The sequence below is a fragment of the Stomoxys calcitrans genome, chromosome 2 (genome assembly GCF_963082655.1).
Source record: "Stomoxys calcitrans chromosome 2, idStoCalc2.1, whole genome shotgun sequence".
NCBI classification, from domain to species: domain Eukaryota; kingdom Metazoa; phylum Arthropoda; class Insecta; order Diptera; family Muscidae; genus Stomoxys; species Stomoxys calcitrans.
The window spans coordinates 130,352,716-130,371,838 of NC_081553.1; the positions used below are offsets into that span (position 1 = coordinate 130,352,716).

A 19,123-nucleotide genomic window follows, 5' to 3' on the forward strand; every position below is an offset into this window, starting at 1 on the left:
TTTCCAACTAACCAATGATGAGGTATTGTTTCCTACATTACAGTAATACCTCGATTTACGTTGTTTCGTTTACATGACTTCCAAAACAAAAATTTACGGACATCCCGATTTTGGTCGATGACAGAAAGCATTTTTAATTTTGATTCACTTGAAATTTGGAACTTTTTTGACCTAAACACGAAGTCCGTAGAAATTAGACATAGATCATCCGATTTGGACTAGTATTGCTTACTTAAGTATTTACTATGGAATCAAAATGGCGGGTTTATCCGACTTAGACCGATCGTTTATGAGATTTTAGGCTGAAGCAAATTGAGCTGAGAATATATACATTGTTACGTTTCTGAATCGCAATTGAAGCAAAAAGCAAGTAAAAGGGTGCTAAGTTCGGCCGGGCCGAATCTTGGGAACCCGCTACCATGGATTCTGCTCAAAATTTATACAACATAAAAAATTAGTTGAAGGGCATAATTTTATTGTACATACCAAATTTCTGTCAAATCAGCAAAAATTAAAGCTTCTAGGAACCAAACAAGAATGACCTGTTTATATGAGAACTATATCAGGTTATAGACTGACTTGGACCGTAATTGGCGCAGTTGTTGGAAGTCATAACAAAACACTACATGGAAAATTTCAGTCAAAACGGACAAAAATTGCGGTTTTTAAGGGCTCAAGAAGTCAAATCTGGAGATCGGATTATATGGGAATTATATCAGGATATAGACCGATTTGGACCGTACTTGACACAGTTGTTGGAAGTCATAACTGAACACTACATGCAAAATTTCAGCCAAATTGGGCAAAATTGTCGTCTTATGGGGTCTTAGACGAATATTTCGAGGTGTTACAAACGGAATGACTAGATTAGTATACCCCTATCCTATGGTGGTGGGTATAAAAAAAAAGTAAAAATGCATTAATTTCGGTCATGCCGAACTTTTGATACCCACCACCATGGATATATTTCTAATCCTATTTTATTATACTTCTAATATATCCACCTTATTATTCAAATATATTCCGATCTGTATCAAATTTGGTTCAGGTGCCATTCAACCAGAAATGAGCCTCATCGCTGAACACATGAATGAACACATTTCGAACTGAACACTGATTTTGGTAATAAAATTCAATGATTTGCAAGCGTTGCTCGTTAGTAAGTCTATTCATGATGAAATGTCAAAGCATACTGAGCATCTTTCTCTTTGACACCATGTCTGAAATCCCACGTGATCTGTCAAATACTAATGCATGAAAATCCTAACCTCAAAAAAATCACCCTTTACAAACCACATCGGCCTATATGATGGCATATCCAAATGTGGCCCGATGTAGACCATATTCGTTTCCGTTATTACGGGGTCTTGTCCAACTCTATAAATTTCAAGGAAATGGAGTAATAAATCCGGCTTTCATGGGCTTAAGATCCTAAATCGGCAGACCGGTTTGTATGACAACTGTATGTACTATATGGATTGGTCTGTATGTACTATATGGACAGCTATATACAAATATAGTCCGATTTGGTCCTTTCAAGAACTTAACATACGTATTGAGGAATAGCGGGTCTGTGCCAAATTTCAGCTAAATATCCCAATTTTTGAAGACTGTAGCGTGATAACAACTGACGCAAAGACAAATGGACGAACACACTGATCAGAAATATATATATACTTTGTATGGTATGTAACGGATGTTTCGATGTGTTGCAAAGGAAGTGATTAAAAAGATGTATTTCCTATCTTATGGTGGCGGGTATAAAAGAAAAAGGAAAAAAACCTGTATTTTGATGCATGAGTAACTATTATTTCGATTGATGTCGCGATTGTTAAAATATGAAAAGTTTTTTTTGGGTTTACTTTCCGATTTTTCGAAACCTGTCACGACGTTAATCGAGATACTACTGTATATACGTATTTTATTGGGATGGCGGTGCAGGGTGAAAATTCACCAAAGCTGTTGCAGGTTGGGCTGCCATAATATTGGGAGTTTATGAGCTGCGGTAAAGTTGCTAAAGGTCACCCACAAAAACAATCAAATGTGATGGCGGTATTTCAGGTCATACCCCAACATATTGCCGAATCGCTAAATGATTACGACAACAAAGAACCGCCACAAATTGCTTTTGGGATTAGTTCCACGATCAAAATGAAACCTAGATGGAAAATTAGCAATACAATGAGGGCTCGCCTAATTGGGAGTTAACTTAAGAAATTCCAGAATCCAATGGTGGCTTTTTGTAAGCACTTAAAATAATGCCAGGAAAAGCCGATTTATCTTTACGATTCTTGAGGTTTACTGAAGCAAGAAATAAATCGCTGTGCTTTGTTTCGTCTTAAGAAGAGAATTTGATAAAAACAGTGGAATAGCAAAAAGCATTGTAGTTGGGCAACTTTGTAACTCAAAAAGAAAGTATTGAGCCTTAGCATTTTACTCGCTTATTATATTTGTCATTTTAAAACCCTTCATCATAGGATGGGGATATACTAACTTCGTCATTCCGTTTGTAACACATAGAAATATTGGTCTAAGACCCATAAAAAATACTTATATATGTTCTTGACCGCCATGACATTTAGTCGATCCAGCCATGCCTGTCCGTCTGTCCGTATGAAAGCACGCAAACTTTCGAAGGATCTCGGATCTTGACTTCTTGAGCCTCTGAGAACGCATTTACTATCGGATTTTGCACAACCACTTCTCCTATGACATACGTGCCAAATATGGCCTAAATCGGTTTCTGATATAGCCCCCATATAAACCGATCTCCTGACTATATTTATCGAGCCCCTATAGGGCGCAATTCTTATCCGATTTGGTTGTAATTTTGCACAATGGCATCTACTATGGTCTCCAACATCCAAGTCAAGTATGGCGCGAATATTAATCTGATATAATTCTATTAGCATAGCAATACTTCTCCATTATCCTTTATTTGCCTATAAAAACCGGGCAAAGAACTTGACAAATGCGATCCATGGTGGAGGGTATATAAGATTCGGCACGGCCAAACTTATTTTTTGGATTCAGCAATCTTAAAAACTCAACACAAAAATGTTTTTATACCCACCACCGAACGATGGGGGTATATTCATTTTGTCATTCCGTTTGTAACACATCGAAATATCCATTTCCGACCTTATAAAATATATATATTCTTTATATGCGTAAAAATCTAAGACGATCTAGCCATGTCCGTCCGTCTGTCTGAAATTCTGCACAGATTCTTTTTTGTCCATAAGCAGGTTAAGTTCAAAGATGGGCTATGACGGACTAAATCTTCATATAGCCCCCATATAGACCGATCCGCCGATTTCGGGCCTTAGGCCCATAAAAGCCACATTTATTATCCGATTTTGCTGAAATTTGAGACTGCGAGTTGTGTTAGGCCCTTCGACATCTCTCTTCAATTTGGCCCAAATTGTGCGTCTTCCTACGATTACGCCCCGATCGGTCCAGTTTTGGATATAGCTGCCATATTGGCCGATCTCTCGATTTAAGGTCTTGGGCCCATAAAAGGCGCAAATACTCCATTCTTAAAAGACTTTACTTGAGCCCGATATTCTCATGCAGATTTTGGGAGTGGGAAGGCCCCCTGGATATTGGTTGGTCGGTTTGGAGGGCAGTATGGACCCCCAGAAACTGGGTCCCAAAGGTGGGTATCAATTCCACGCAGCGACTAAAAATATATATCCGATTCGTGTTCTACTCTAAACTACCTTTTATTTGAACCCCATTTTACAATGGTCAGCAAATATGTCCCAATGGGGCGTGTTTTGGGGTGGGGTGGCTCTATCAGAATCGTGCTCTACTCCCAAATACCTTTCCTTTGAGCTTCATTTCCAGTAAATATGTATGTCCGTTTTAGGGGTGTTGTGGGGGATAGCGTGGTTCCCCAGACACATAGCCCAGAAAATTCAATCTCGTTTTCTAATTTCAAATACCTTTCATTGGAGCTTCTTATTGCAAAAGTCAGCAGTATGTCAAAGTAATCGTGACTTTATAAAAAGGGGCTAAAACCAATATTTACTGGTGCTATTTATTGTGAAAAGGGTAACTTGGAGATGTTGGAAATCCAGCAACGATTAATTTTGACTTGGAAAAATTCAGGCTTATCCTGGTCTTCACCTGGATAGCTACCTTGAACATCCATTGAAGGCAGTGAGTGAGCTAAAATGTGCCACGAGTTCACCTATAGAACGATCAAAAGATAGGTTGGGCCGTCGGGATAGTAGCCCATCACCCGGAAAACCTAAAGAAATTACTATGTTGACGACCCCCGCAAACGTTTTAAGGACCATGATTTGCGTATATGCACCTGGAATGTCCGCATTCTTTATAGAGAGAGTGCAGTATACACACCGTCGGATGTATTGGAGAAATACAGGACAGACATTACTGCCATACAAGAAGTGCTATGGCTCGGGTAGGGCTCCACAGCAACACCGAAAGGTGACGCCCAATATTATAGCTGGCATGAAACGAGGCATGAATTGGGCTGTGGTTTTGTGGTTAGTCGTAGAATGAAGCACCTTGTCTCCAGGTTTACTCTGGTGTATGAGAGGCTTGCCAGAATAAAGGCCAAATTCTTCAACGTCAGCCTTATTTGCGCCCATGCGCCGACGGAAGATAAGGACGAACAGACAAATGATTGTTTCTTCGAGCGCCTAGAAAGAACATATGACCGCTGTTTCGCTCGTTCTGGGAGATTTTAATGCGAAATTAGGGAACGAAAATATCGGAAAATTTTGCCTAAATGAAGAAACTTCCGATAAAGGTTTGAGGCTAATGGACTGTGGCAACGAATATGGTTGTTAATAGCACGATATTCCAACATAGAGTAATTACATGTCACATGGTTGTCACCCGATCAAAACACGACAAACCAAAAAGATAATATTGTGATAGGTGGAAGGTATTCAAGCAGCTTGATGAAAGCTCTCCTTGTACCGATAATATAACGGCGCGGTGGCAATCCTTGCCCACTTTATGGAAAATGTCGCGAAAGCCATACTTGGGTGCAGAAAGCCTCCCTCAAAAAACACATGGTACGACCGAGAGTATCGGAATGCTAATGAAACCAAGAATGCGGCACACAGAGCGACCCTGCAATTAGTACCAACGAGCCAGATGAATCAGAGATATCGGGAGAAAAGGAAAAAAGAGAAACGTCTTCTCCGCAAAAAGAAAATGGAAATGGAAAGACGAGAGTATAAGCGAATTGAGATGGACAAGAGTCATAATGAAGTCCGGAAATTCTACCAAAGAATTAAACATCGATCCGATGGCTTTGTTACAGACACATCCTTCTGCAGAGGCAAAGAAGGAAATCTGGTAACTGACACAGATAGTGTGAAGTGGATATGGAACGAACATTTTACCCTGCTGCTGTGTCCGGCGATGGCAGCGAAGAGGACAACGCAGAACCTATCCCTGATGATGGTATAGAATGCATACCCACATACATAAGCTTGTCTGCGCGATCAGGCTAGAAGAACGCATACCCGATGATTGAAACCTCAGCATCCCGAACACAAGAAAGGAGACAAGATGGAATGTGTCAGCTATAGAGGAATAAGTCTCCTCCCTATCGCATACAAGATACTTTGGAGCGTAATCTGTGAAAGATTAAATCTTAAAATCAATGAGAGAATTGGGCACTACCATTGCGGCTTTAGACCTGGTAAATCTGCCATAGACCAGATATTCAAACTGCGCCAAAATCTGTAAAAGACCCGAGAGGGACAAATCTCCAACTATCATCTCGTTGTTGACTACAAAGCCGCTTTCAATAGCCCTATACGTCAAAGGAATTTCAAGTTTGGTATCCATGCAAAATTAATAAGACATTGCAGGATGACACTTGCTGAAACACGTTCCTCAGTAAGAATTGGAAAGAATCTCTAGGAACCATTCAATAGCAAACGAGGTTTCAGGCAAGGAGGCAGCTTATCGTGTGATCTCTTTAATATGATTATTCGAGATGCAGATGTTAATAGGTATGGCACACTATTCACAAAAATAGCAGATGTGAATAGGTATGGCACACAAATAAATAGAAATAAGACGAAATGGAGTGTGCCAACTTCCAAAACGCCTTGTACAATCGATCAGATAAAGAAAATTGAGAAAGTTAGGAACCATAACTTTGAGATAGTCAGCAACTTTATCGACCTCGGCACCGCTGTAACCGAAACGAATGACACCAGTTTTGAAAAAGCGAAGAATAATACTGGCAAGCAGATGCTACTTTGGATTAAGTAAGCAGTTTAGAAATAAGGCCACCTCTCGACAGACGAAGATTACACTATACAAGATACTGATACTGTCCTTGTTGTTATATGGTTTCGAAGCATGGGTACCTATGATAGCAGACGAGGCAGTGCTTGGAGTATTTTAGTGAAAGATTCTTCGTAAAATATATGGACCAATTTGCGTTAATGAAGAATATAGGCGTCATATAAATCACGAGCTGTATGACGACGATAGCATAGTTACACACGTATCAAAATACAACGGTTGCCTTGGCTACGTCGTGTTGTCAGAATTGATGAAGAAGCTCCAACAAAGAAGACTTTTGAAGGCGAATACGGTGGTACACGCAAACCGGGACGACCAAAAGTCCGATGGAAAGATCAAGTGGTGGGAGACACCTCGAAACTTGGTGTCCGAGATTTTAGAATTAGTGCTAAAAATCGAATCGCTTGGAATGTTATGGTACTCGGCTAATGGGACAAACATTCTGCCATAACCAATAAAAGCAAGTCAAGCAGTGGTCCACAGGTGCCAATGGATCGTAATTGTTAGAAGACGTTAACTCCAAAATTAGAAGTAAGAATATTACTGGTCCAAGGGTCAGAAAAGGAGGTCATATTGGAAATCATTGTGCTAAATTTGAAGCAAATGGGATAAAAATTTCGCCCGCTCACTATATCCATATGGCCTATTTGCAATCCGCAAAGTCAATAAGAAGTGTGTGTGCAAAACTTCAAGTAGCTAGCTTCAACAGTTCGACCGTTATCGTGATTTCCGCATACTAACGAATGGACGGACATAGATAGATCGACTCAGAATTTCGAGGCATTACAAATGAAATGATTAAATTAGTATATCCCTATCCTATAATAAATGTTTGAGACATTGTTGATACCTTCTGTCGGTTGATTTTAGGAGGTATCTTATCAATGCGCTTAAACACAAAATTTTGATACTAGGGAAGTCTCTACGTTTTTCATTGTATACCATTCATCATGGTTCATTGGTTTTTCAATTTATAAGCAAAAAATACAAATTTTCCCAGTCACATAAGAATTGAAACCTCCAGATTCTGTAGGAATCATGAAGGGAGAACGGTTTTTATGGTGGCAATATAAAGTCGATTTGGACCACAAACGATACAGACATTGGAGAGTTAAGGAATTATTGTCCAAATTTTGTGGCGGTTTGAAATATATAATACTCACTCAGAAAGTTTTTGTCCACTGTGATACCGCGTAGCAACTGACCAAAGCCTCTGATGGAAAACGTAACCATTGGACTAATAATCCGAGCATTCTACAGACTTCAGTTAAATCAGATAAGATTTATTATTTCTAGAGGCTCAAGGAGTCAAATCGGGAGAACTCTCTATATTGGTGCCGCTTTTAAATAGTGACATACAGGGTGGCTGATGAAAGCCGCTACCAAAAAAAAATGTAATAACTTTTTTTCTATTTAATAATAATAATTTAATAATTAATTTAATTAATTAATTAATTAATTTAATTAATAATAATTTAATAATTAATTTAATAATTTAATTTAACATGAATAAAAGAAAAATGTATTCCATACACCGAAAAAAAAATGTAGCAATATTCATCATTGTAGCAATATTCATCAGCCACCCTGTATATGGTATAATAAATCCCAACAGTCTTGCATCAACAAGAAGAATTCGACTAAAATTTCTAGCGGATAGTTTTGGTAAACAAAAGTAGGTGTGACTTCGATAGTGCTAGATAGACACACTTTAGATAGACTTAAAACATCAGAGTGACATTAAGTGACATCCCGATACTTCTGAAAATGCCGACACTTGTGTCCCGTCTCTCATATTATTCATACTTTTTAAGATTTTTTTTTGTACACTGCAGTGAAATTTGGCGTCGAATTATTTCAGTGTACTTATTCGCCTTTAAAGCAGATATTAAATCACCTCATAATATTTGCCTCGTGCCTTACAATAATTTTAAAGTCAAAAGTTTATGAACCGAACTTAACTCAGTAGAAAAATTTACATAGATATATTATTTTTGCTTGATTGAGTTCCTGCTACCGTCACCACCACCACCACCACTACAAGATATCTTCTTTTGTTGGTTTTCTTTCCACTTTAACTTGTTTGTTTGGCTCTTATAAAATATTGCTGGTCGCCACAAGGTAACATGTGTAACGCTTTTCACGTTTTTCTGAAAAGCCTTCCGTGAATCCGTTTATTTTGAAACATTATTTTCCTTTCCGTAATTAATAGTCTGGCATACAAATACCAAAAGTCGTTTCAGACATTCATAAAGCGCGCCGTGAGTTCAGGAGTCACGCATATCTACGAAGGACGACAGTTGGATTTTGTTATGACCGAATGTCTGTATAATTTGATGGCTTTCATGTGGCGCATTATTTGCCGATATTTATGTCGCAATGTGTGCGTATGTTTAGGTATTCGCATTCGTAAGGCTTAGTGGCAGAAAACAAAAAAGGAAATTAAATGAAATGGTTTCCTGTTGCCTGTAGCGTTTATAGTTTCTTGAATTATTTTAGAAAATCAGTCGGAGTTTTGCTACAGTCAGGTTTGAAACTATAGCACACCAAATACACACAGGTCGTAAAATAACATGAAGTTTCCTTTTACAATTTTATCTTGAGTTTATAATACGTTTGCAATAATGGAGGTTTGATGAAAACAAAACTAAATGTAAACAAGTAGAAGCGTGCTAAGTTTGGCCGGGTCGAATCCTATATAACCTCCACCATGGATCGCATTTGTCAAGTTCTTTGAATGACTTTATCAAATATAAATATATGAGCTACATCATGTTATTGACCGATATGGAGCGTATGCTGAAATTTGACACAGTAAGTTATTTTAAGCCTCTCGACTTTCGACTCAAATATGGTTTAGATCGGGCCATGTAGACCGATCTGCCGATTAAGGGTCTAAAGCCCATAAAAGCTTTATTTATTTCTCGATTCCGCTGAAATCTACAACAGTGAGTTATTTTAAGCCTCTCGATATACCACCCAAATATGGTTCAGATCGGACTATATTTAGATATAGTTACCATATGAACCGAACTGCCTGTTAAAGGTCTGAAGCCCAAAAATGTTTTTATTATTACCCGATACCGCTATTTAAAACTGTGATCAATTTTAAGCCTTCCGATATTCGACATAAATATGGTTCAGATCATACCATATTTGGATATATCTGCCATAAATAAAAGCTTTATTTATTACCCGATTTCGCTTAAATTTCAAACATTGAGTTATTTTAAGCATCCCGACGTTCGACCTAAGTATCGTTAAGATCGGACTATATTTAGATATAGCTGTCATATAGACCGATTTGCCTATTAAGGGTGTGAAACCCGTAAAAGTTTTACGGGTTTCGATTTCGCTGAAATTTAGAAGAGTGGGTTATTTTAAGCCTCCCGCATTCTAACCAAATATGGTTAAGTTCGGACTGTATTTAGATGTTGCTGCCATATAGACCGATCTGTTGGTAAAGGGTCTGAATTTCTTAAAAGTTTTATATATTACCCGATTTCGTTGAACATCCGATCAAAATATGATTCAGATCTGACTAAATATGTAGATATAGCTGCCTTATAGACCGATGTAGCAATTTAGGGTCTTAATCCCATAAATAACGGATTTATTGTTCGATTACTCTGAATCTGTTACTTGTATAAGAGTTCTCGGGACCTGAACAAAATATGATCCAGACCAGCCCCTATTTAGATATAACTATGGATATGGTAGTGGGTTATAATAAAGTAGGATGATTACTATATCCATGGTATTGGGTTCCGCACGGCCGAACTTAACACGCGTTTAATCATCTCGGAGATCTGCAGTTTTGAACATTTTGGTAAGGGGGAGGGTCTGCCCCTTCTTCAGATATGAAAAATTAAGTTCCCCTTTTTTAAACACGGGTCCATGGTGCACCATCTGCGAAAGTTTCAAGAAATCGGATCATCCGTTTTTGAGTCTATACGAAAAAACACAAATGGATTTTTACACCCTCCTTCATTGTTTGTCCGATTTGGCTGAAATATTGCACAATTATTATTTCTATGACTTCCAATATCCGTGTTAAGTATTGTCAAATTTGGTCTTAAACATGATATAGCCTCCGATATTAACCGATCTCTCGGTTAGTCAACTACGGCTCAAGAGCTTTAATGGTACAAAAAATAAGTCCGCAAATTCAAGATTTTTCTTCTTCGTATGAATTTAGCAATAAAAACGAACCAAAAACACTAAACTTTAAAATTTAGATGCTTTTTTTAATTTATTTTGATGATTGATTTTTATTTTACTTCACAGATGACTGTCCATTTATAATTTTATTTTTTAATTTAGTATCGTAACCCAACACAATATTACCTTGATACAATATCCGATGTTGTTTTTTGAAAAAAAAAAGTACTGTACCACTATTCCTGATAGAACCGACTGGAACTACGATATCCCATGTAACAGAAGTTACATAGACTTCTATACGAATGGTTCCAAACGACTAGTTGAGCTTTGGGGTGTACTCTAAAGATCTAGAACTGGTCATATCAAAAAGGTTATCCGGCATTGCGTATCAAGCAGAGATCCTTGCAGTTAAGGAAGTGGTGGAGTGGATACGATATAATGTCATTACGACGATTGGCATAAATATATTCTCAGACTGCCAGGCAGTGATTAAATCCCTGGAAAACGTATTTCGGAGCACAAAAACCGACCTCGACTGTCGCAGATCTCTCAACGAGATGGCTGAACAGTTCAAACTTCGCCTATTCCTGGTGCTGGATCACAGATATATCCCAGTGAATTGTAAAGCGGACGAGCTTGCGAGACTAGGAACTACCCTACACATTCCAGGGATACTGGAATCTGTGGATATGCCTCTAGCGACATGTAACTAAGTTTTCATGACCAGGCCGAAGAACAACGAATGATAGATGGTCACAAAGAGGGGGCTGTGAGCATTCCAAAACTATGTGGCCTAATCTAGACATGAAGAGGTCTACCGCTTTGCTGTTTTGGCTGGAATAGATGTCTCAGTCATTGTGTCCGTCATGACAGATCATTGTCTAATCGGAAAACTTGCTAACAGACTGAAGGTTGCTAGCAACAACTTTTGCAGAAGCTGTGAGAACATCGACGAAGATGAGACTATAGAACACCTTCTGTTTGTGTGGCCCGCATTAGTAGTCAGAAGGAGATTCATTTTAGCTTCTAATTTCTTTGAGAACCTGTCTGATTTAGCGGATGTGAATATTCGGCCCAATGGTAGGAACAAGAAGGCATCTTCATTCTTCTGTTTCTGTGGAATCACAATAGATGAAAACGTCTAAGTGAGTCTGATGACAGACTGTCACTAACATAATCTAACATAAGCTAACCTATCGTAACCCAAAACAAGTAAAAACGAGCTAAATCCGGCCGGGCGGAATCTTATTAAACCTCCAACATGGATCGTTTTTGTCAAGTTCTTTGTCCAGTATCTCTTTTTAGGCAAACAAGGGATAATGGATAAAAATTGCCATGCTATTGGAGTCATATCAGGTTATGGACTGACGCGGACCATACTTTATTTGGATATTGGAGATCATAGAAGAAGTCATAGTGCAAAATGTCAGCCACTGTCATTTTTATAATAATTTTATATGGGAGCTTTATAAATCGATTTCGACCACACTTGGCATAGTTAATGAAAGTTAACGCAAAAGACTTTATGCCAAATCGGACCATAATTACGCTCTCTAGAGGCTCAAGAAGTCAAGATCCGAAATTGGTTTATATAGCAGCTATATGAAATCATGGACCGTTTTGGCACATTTATACTTCTGACCTACTACTGTACTGGGTTAGTACACTAATAAGAAGTATTTGTGCAAAATTTCAAGAGGATAAATATACTCCTTCGAAAGTTCGCGCGTTTTCGACAGACAGATGGACGGACATGGCAAGATCGAATGCCACGGCGATCAAGAATTTATATACTTTATGGGATCTTAGACTAATATTTGGAGGAGTTACAAATGGTGACGAAATTAATATCCCCCTGATATAGCTGCCATATAAACCGATCTTGAATTTTGACTTCTTGAGCCACTAGAGGACGCAGTTTTTATCTGATTTCGCTGAAATTTTGCACGACGTGTTTCGTTATGACTTTCAACAACTGTGCAAAGTATGGTTCAAATCGGTCCATAACCTGATATAGCTGCCATATATATCGATCTTGGATCTTGACTTCTTGAGCCTCTATAGGGCGCAATTATTATCTAATTTGAATTATTATTTGATTTGATTATTATCTGAATTTTGTACAACGACTTCTCTCATGACCTTCAACATACGTGTCAAATGTGGTCTAAATCGGCCTATAAAACTATCTCCCTATTTTACTTTTTGAGCCCATAAAGGGCGCAATTCTTTTCGATTTGCCTGAAATTTACACAATGACTTCTAGTATGGTCTCCAACATCGAATAGGACCATAATTTGATATAGCTGCAATAGCATAGCAATACTTTTTTATCCTTTCCTTTCCTTTGTTTGCATAAAAAGAGACACCGGAAAAAGATCCTGACAAATGCGATCCGGTGGAGGGTATATAAGATTCGACTCGGAAGAACTTAGCACGCTTTTACTTGTTATTAATTATATGTGATGTTCTCTGCATTGGAATCCCTGTTGCTTAATTCAATACCTGATCATGACCTGCTCTTCCTTTGCACCTCCCTGTACACCACTGCGGGTTTGTCCTTCACAGTGCTGGTTGAAGAAACAGCCTATGAGCGTTTATATGTCTGCGTTGGATTTAAAGGCCAATTACCAATGATTAACATGTTTAGCACACGTAAACCAATAAAACTCTAATGTTAATTGGCAGCCAAATGTGAGAAAAAAAAAAAAGCTCAAAGCGTCAAACGAAGCGGCAACGTAAAATACCAACACACGTATATCTAAACAAACAATAGTATGTGTGACAGCAAACAACTACACATTTGTTATAGGGTACCAAATCACATTGACTAAAAGTCAGAGTAGCAAGCAGCATGAGTCCTTAGTCCTTTTCAGACAAGGCGAATCACATAATACATAGCGTTGCGTGTGTTGGTGTGTATGTGCACATATGCCGACATGTGGTTGCCCATATGTGTAACAACCCAAGCAATGAATAAAAAAAGCCCCTCCTGGGCCAATTCGAATATAACACATCTATTAACATATGTATAGACGTAAAAGCCTATTCTTTTGAATGCGGTTTACCAGATAGAAAAACATTTAAAGTTTGGATAAAACTAATATTTTTGAAAAACGTAGTTTCGCATGCTTTGTTTATCCATGATCCACAGTCTATAATCCGAAAAAGGTCATTATAGTACAAGGGATTTTAGCAGTAATAGATGTGGAAATGAAACTTCATTAGGATTATACGGCATACTATCACATAATGTACATAAATGAATATCTGAGATATTATTTTGTTACAAATGGTTGTCCTTGATATAATATTTTCCATTATGACCGCTTTTATGAGCAACAATATGTGAACTTTGGTTCATGTTTCGTTGGTTTGCTGACATAGAAGGACAGTCAATGTGTTACGAATTTACTGTGTTGGTATCCACATACTGAAATACTGAAGGGTGGGGGCATTGATCTGCGACAAACAAAAACTGCAATAATGAAATTATTCGGCGTGTGAAGACTCGGATTGAACGAATCCAATCTGTATGGGCAGAATGCAACATATTTTGAAAAACAATTTCAAGGTAAAGTCTTACAAGTTAGTACACGATCTTACACCAAAGCAAACAAAAACAAGTAAAAACTCGTTAAGTTCAGCCGGGTCGAACTTTGGATCCCACCACCTCGGGAAAATATGTTAACCACCTTTCATCATAATCCGGTGAAAATTGCATACTTTATGTCCCATAGCAGTTATATCGAAATACCCGATTTGAACCGAATACTAATAGGTATAAGTCATTGTTCAATTGTGTATAACAAAATATTGGCCTTTTTAGTAGCTTTATCTAAAAATAAACCGATCTGTACCATATACGACACGGATGTCGAAAAGCCTAACATAAGTCACTGTGTCAAATTTCAGTGAAATTTGCGCTTTTATAGGGCCAAACTTTAAATCGAGTAATCGGTTTATATGGCAGCTATATTCAAATCTGGACCGATCTGGGCCAAATTAAAGAAGAACGTCGAAGAGACAAACACTCACTGTCTCAATTTTCAGCGACATCGGACAATAAATGCGCCTTTTATGGCCCCAAAGCCTAAACCCGAAAGATCGGTCTATATGGCAGCTATATCCAAATCTGGGCCGATCTGTGCCATATTGCAGAAGAATGCCAGGGCGCTTAACTAAATTCAATGTCTCAAATTTCGGCGACATCGGATAATAAATATGGTTTTTATGGGCCTAAGGCCTTAAATCGGGAGCTATATCCAAATCTGAACCGATCTTGGCCATATTGATGAAGGATATTTAAAGGCCTCAGACAACTGAATGTCCCAAATTTCAGCAAAATCGGATTATAAGTGTGGCTTTTATGGGCCTAAGACCCTAAAACGGAGGACCGGTCTATATGGCAGTTATAACCAAATCTCGACCGATCTGAGTCAAATTGACGAAGAATGTCGAAGGGTCTAACCCAACTCACTGTCCCAAATTTCAGCAGAATGGGATAATAAATGTGGCTTTTATGGACCTAAGACCCTAAATTGGCGGATCGGTCTATATGGGGGCTATATCAAGTTATAGTCCGATATAGCCAATCTTCGAACTTAACCTGCTTATGGACCAAAAACGAATCTGTGCAAAATTTCAGCTCAATATCTTTAGTTTTAAAGACTGTAGCGTGATTTCTACAGACAGACGGACGGACATGGATAGATCGTCTTAGAATTTTACGCTGATCAAGAATATATTGTATATACTTTATAGGGTCGGAAATGGATATTTCGATGTGTTGCAAACGCAATGATAAAATGAATATACCCCCATCCTTCGGTGGTGGGTATAATAAGACTCGAGTAAAAACAAGTAAAAGCGTGCTAAGTTCGGGTATTATATACCCTCCACCATGGAGCGCATTTGTCCAGTTCTTTTCCCGGCATCTCTTCTTAGGCAAAAAAGGATATAAGAAAAGATTTGCTCTGCTATTAGAGTTATATCAAGATATGATCCGGTTTGGACCGCAATTAAATTATATGTTGGAGACCTGTGTAAAATGTCAGCCAATTCGAATAAGAATTGCGCCCTTTGGGAGCTGTATCGGGCTATATACCGATTCAGACCATAATAAACACGTATGTTGATGGTCATGAGAGGATCCGTCGTACAAAATTTCATTCTAATCGGATAAGAATTGGCACTCTAGAGGCTCAAGAAGTCAATACCCAAGATCGGTTTATATGACAGCTATATCAGGTTCTATACTGATTCGAACCATACTTGGCGCAGTTATTGGATATCATAAACAAACACGTCGTACAAAATTTCATTATAATCGGATAAGAATTGCGCACTCTAGAGGCTCAAGAAGTCAAGACCCAAGATCGGTTTATATGGCAGCTATATCAAGTTATGGACCGATTCAAACCATACTTGGCACAGTTGTTGGATACCATAGCGAGCTACTTCGTGCAAAAATTCATTCAAATCGGATAAGAATTGGGCCCTCTAGAGGCTCAAGAAGTCAAGACCCAAGATCAGTTTATATGACAGTTATATCACATTATGGACCGATTCGAACCATACTTTGCACAGTTGTTGCATATCATAACAAAACACGTCGTGCAAAATTGCATCCCAATCGGAAAAGAATTGCGCCCTCTAGAGGCTCATGAAGTCAAGACCCAAGATTGGTTTATACGGCAGCTATATCAAAACATGGACCAATATGGCCCATTTACAATACCGACCTACACTTATAAGAAGTATTTTTGCAAAATTTCAAGCGGCTAGCGTTACTCCTTCGGAAGTTAGCGTGCTTTCGACAGACAGACGGACGGACGGACATGGCTAGATCGACATAAAATGTCGCGACGATCAAGAATATATATACTTTATGGGGTCTCAGACGAATATTTCGAGTAGTTACAAAGGGAATGACGAAATTAGTATACCCCCCATCCTATGGTGGAGGGTATAAAAAAGACGACTCTGCGATTGAACGAACGTGGTGAATTTCCAAACATGGTGACCTCTGAAAAGAAAAATTTTCCAACTGAGCAATTCGGGCTTAAGTAAGCACTACTTTAGTACTTACTTAGCCGCTCGTACGAGAATTTGAGTCTGCGAACGGCTACCCTGAACCCTGGTATGGAAATAGATTAAGGTTTTTATAGTTGCACGGATTTCCTGACTTCGATTTTTCGAGGTTACTTTTTATAGCCGCCACCATAGGGTGTTTACTAGTTTCGTCATTTCGTTTGTAACATATCGGAATAACACAAATTGATCTGAGACACATCTTGATCGTCTTGACATTCTTGCTCTATTTAGCCATGTCCGTCCGTATGTCTGTCTGTCGAAAGCACGCTAACTTTCGAAGGAGTAAATCTAGGTGTTTGAAATTTTACACTATTAGTGCAGGTCAGTTGAGATTATAAATGGGTTAAATCGGTCTATGTTTTGGTATAGCTACCATATAATCCGATATCGGATCTTGACTTCTTGAGTCTCATCCGATTTGGTTGAAATTTTACACCCGGTGTTTTATTTTGACTTCCAAGAAATCTGTTAAGTATGGTTTAAATTGGTTCATGGCCTTATAAAGCTCCCATATAAACAGATCTCGGATCTTGATTACCTAAAGCCCTAAATGGTGCAATTATTATCCGATTTGGCTGAAATTTAGCATGAAGTGTATTAGTTTGACGATAAATTACTGCGCAAAGTATTGCTCAAATCGGTTCATTACCTGATTTAGCTTTCATATAAACCGACTTCGGATCCTGACTCCCTGAGCCACTAAAGGACGGAATTATTAACCGATTTGGCTGGAATTTAGCATAATCCGATCTTGGATCTCCCATAAAATCTCGGATCTCGGATCTTGACTTCGTGAGCATCAAGAGGGCGCAATTATTATCCGATTTGACTGAAATTTTGCACAATGAATTCCACTATGATCTCCAACAGCCAAAACAAATATGGCTTGGTATAGCTCAAATAGCATAGCGATTTTTTTTCATTATCCATTGTTTGCCTGTAGAGGGATGTCGGCCAAAGAACTGGACAAACGCAATCCATGGTGGAAGGAATATGAGATTTGGCCCCGCCATACTTAGCACGCTTTTACTTGTTTTTATATAGAGCGCTTAAGAAGCCAAATACTGGCATAGATGTATGTCTATAGTGGCATGGGGAGGATTTTCAACCTAACCTGGCCTGACATTCTCTACTGCCAAAGACCTTTTATTTGTGCCCCACATTGCCTTATCGACCTATATGCCGAGTTGGGATTGGGGCGACTTCCCCCCCATTAAGTTTTGCTATTACTTTGCATAGTTAGTTTTTTCTTACGATACATGTAAATTGGCCTTTACAGGCTTCCTATGTATTGATGTTATATGAAATAAATAAATAACTTCAAGTAAATGATCTGGCTTCAGTTCAAATAGTCCATTCGTAGGTTCTGATTCAAAGGAAAGATGGACCCATAAACTTCACCAAACTGTGGTTTTTATGCCATACACCACCACTGTGGTACATGGTATTATAACTTAGTACATTTGTTTGTTACACCCAGAAGAAAGGGAGATAGACCAATTGATAAGTACCGATCGATTCAGAATCACTTCCAAATTAGGTTAACTATGTCCGTCTGTCTGTCCATGTTAATTTGTGTAGAAAGTACATGTCGCGATCAGTGTTGCCGTTTTTTGTAGATTCTTACCACAACTGGTAGGTAGGCTGGTAGCGGGCTTGTCTGTATAGACATGAGCTTTAGCTTAGCCTCACAAAAAAATAGTCTAAAGGCGTTGAATCGCACGATCAAGGCTATCAAATGACTAGTCCGAACGTGAAAAAATATGTTCACCGAACTCGCCACTCAATAATTGGTACGCGTGCTGTGTGGCATGTGGCACCGTCTTGTTGAACCACATGCCATGCAAGTCAAGCTCTTGCATATTGGGGAAAAAGTTCGATATCATCTTTGCTGTATGGCTTACCATTCACAGTTACGTTACGATTCGCATCTTCTTTGAAGAAGTACGGTCCAATGATGCCACCAGTCCATAAACCGCACCAAACGGAAAATTCTACAATTTGCAAGCGTTATTCGTTTTTGAGATGATTCATGGTTAAATTATATACCAAACTGAAGATGTTGGACAGTGAAACGAAACACGAACGTGCGTGAGCTGTTTAAACCAGCGTTGCCAAAAAGATAATAGCTAAAAATTCACCCTTTTTAAGTTCGTTAGATTTACGGTAAAATGAAATAATGTTGTCTATGTCGAATGTAGCTGTTTGCGGTTTGAACATATTTTTTTTCGAAATGGGATACTGATTGTTTTAGAGCCAATTTGAATACATTCGCCGAGGTCCATCAAAATTGGTTCAGAATTAGATATAGCTCCCACTTCGTACTTATAGGGCAGGTGTAGGATATTGTACAGTCGGCACCGCCCGACTTTTGCTTTTCCTTATTGGTTTCTAGATGCATCGGTAACTCTAGTACGGCGCGCGGGCGTTGTTCACCCCAGATGCAACAGTGTTGCTTGTTTACGTCAGATATGGGTCTCATTTCTGAACACAATTTTTCGAGACAAAAAAATTATTTTCATCGATATTTTATCAGAGAGCACTTATTTTGATAATAAAT

The 19,123-nt window shown here is 38.6% G+C and overlaps 1 protein-coding gene across 5 annotated transcripts in view; it reads left to right on the plus strand.

Moving 5' to 3' along the window:
* Positions 1–19,123, plus strand: part of LOC106093483 (RYamide receptor) — an 814,074-nt gene that overhangs the window by 43,315 nt on the left and 751,636 nt on the right. The window lies entirely within an intron of this gene.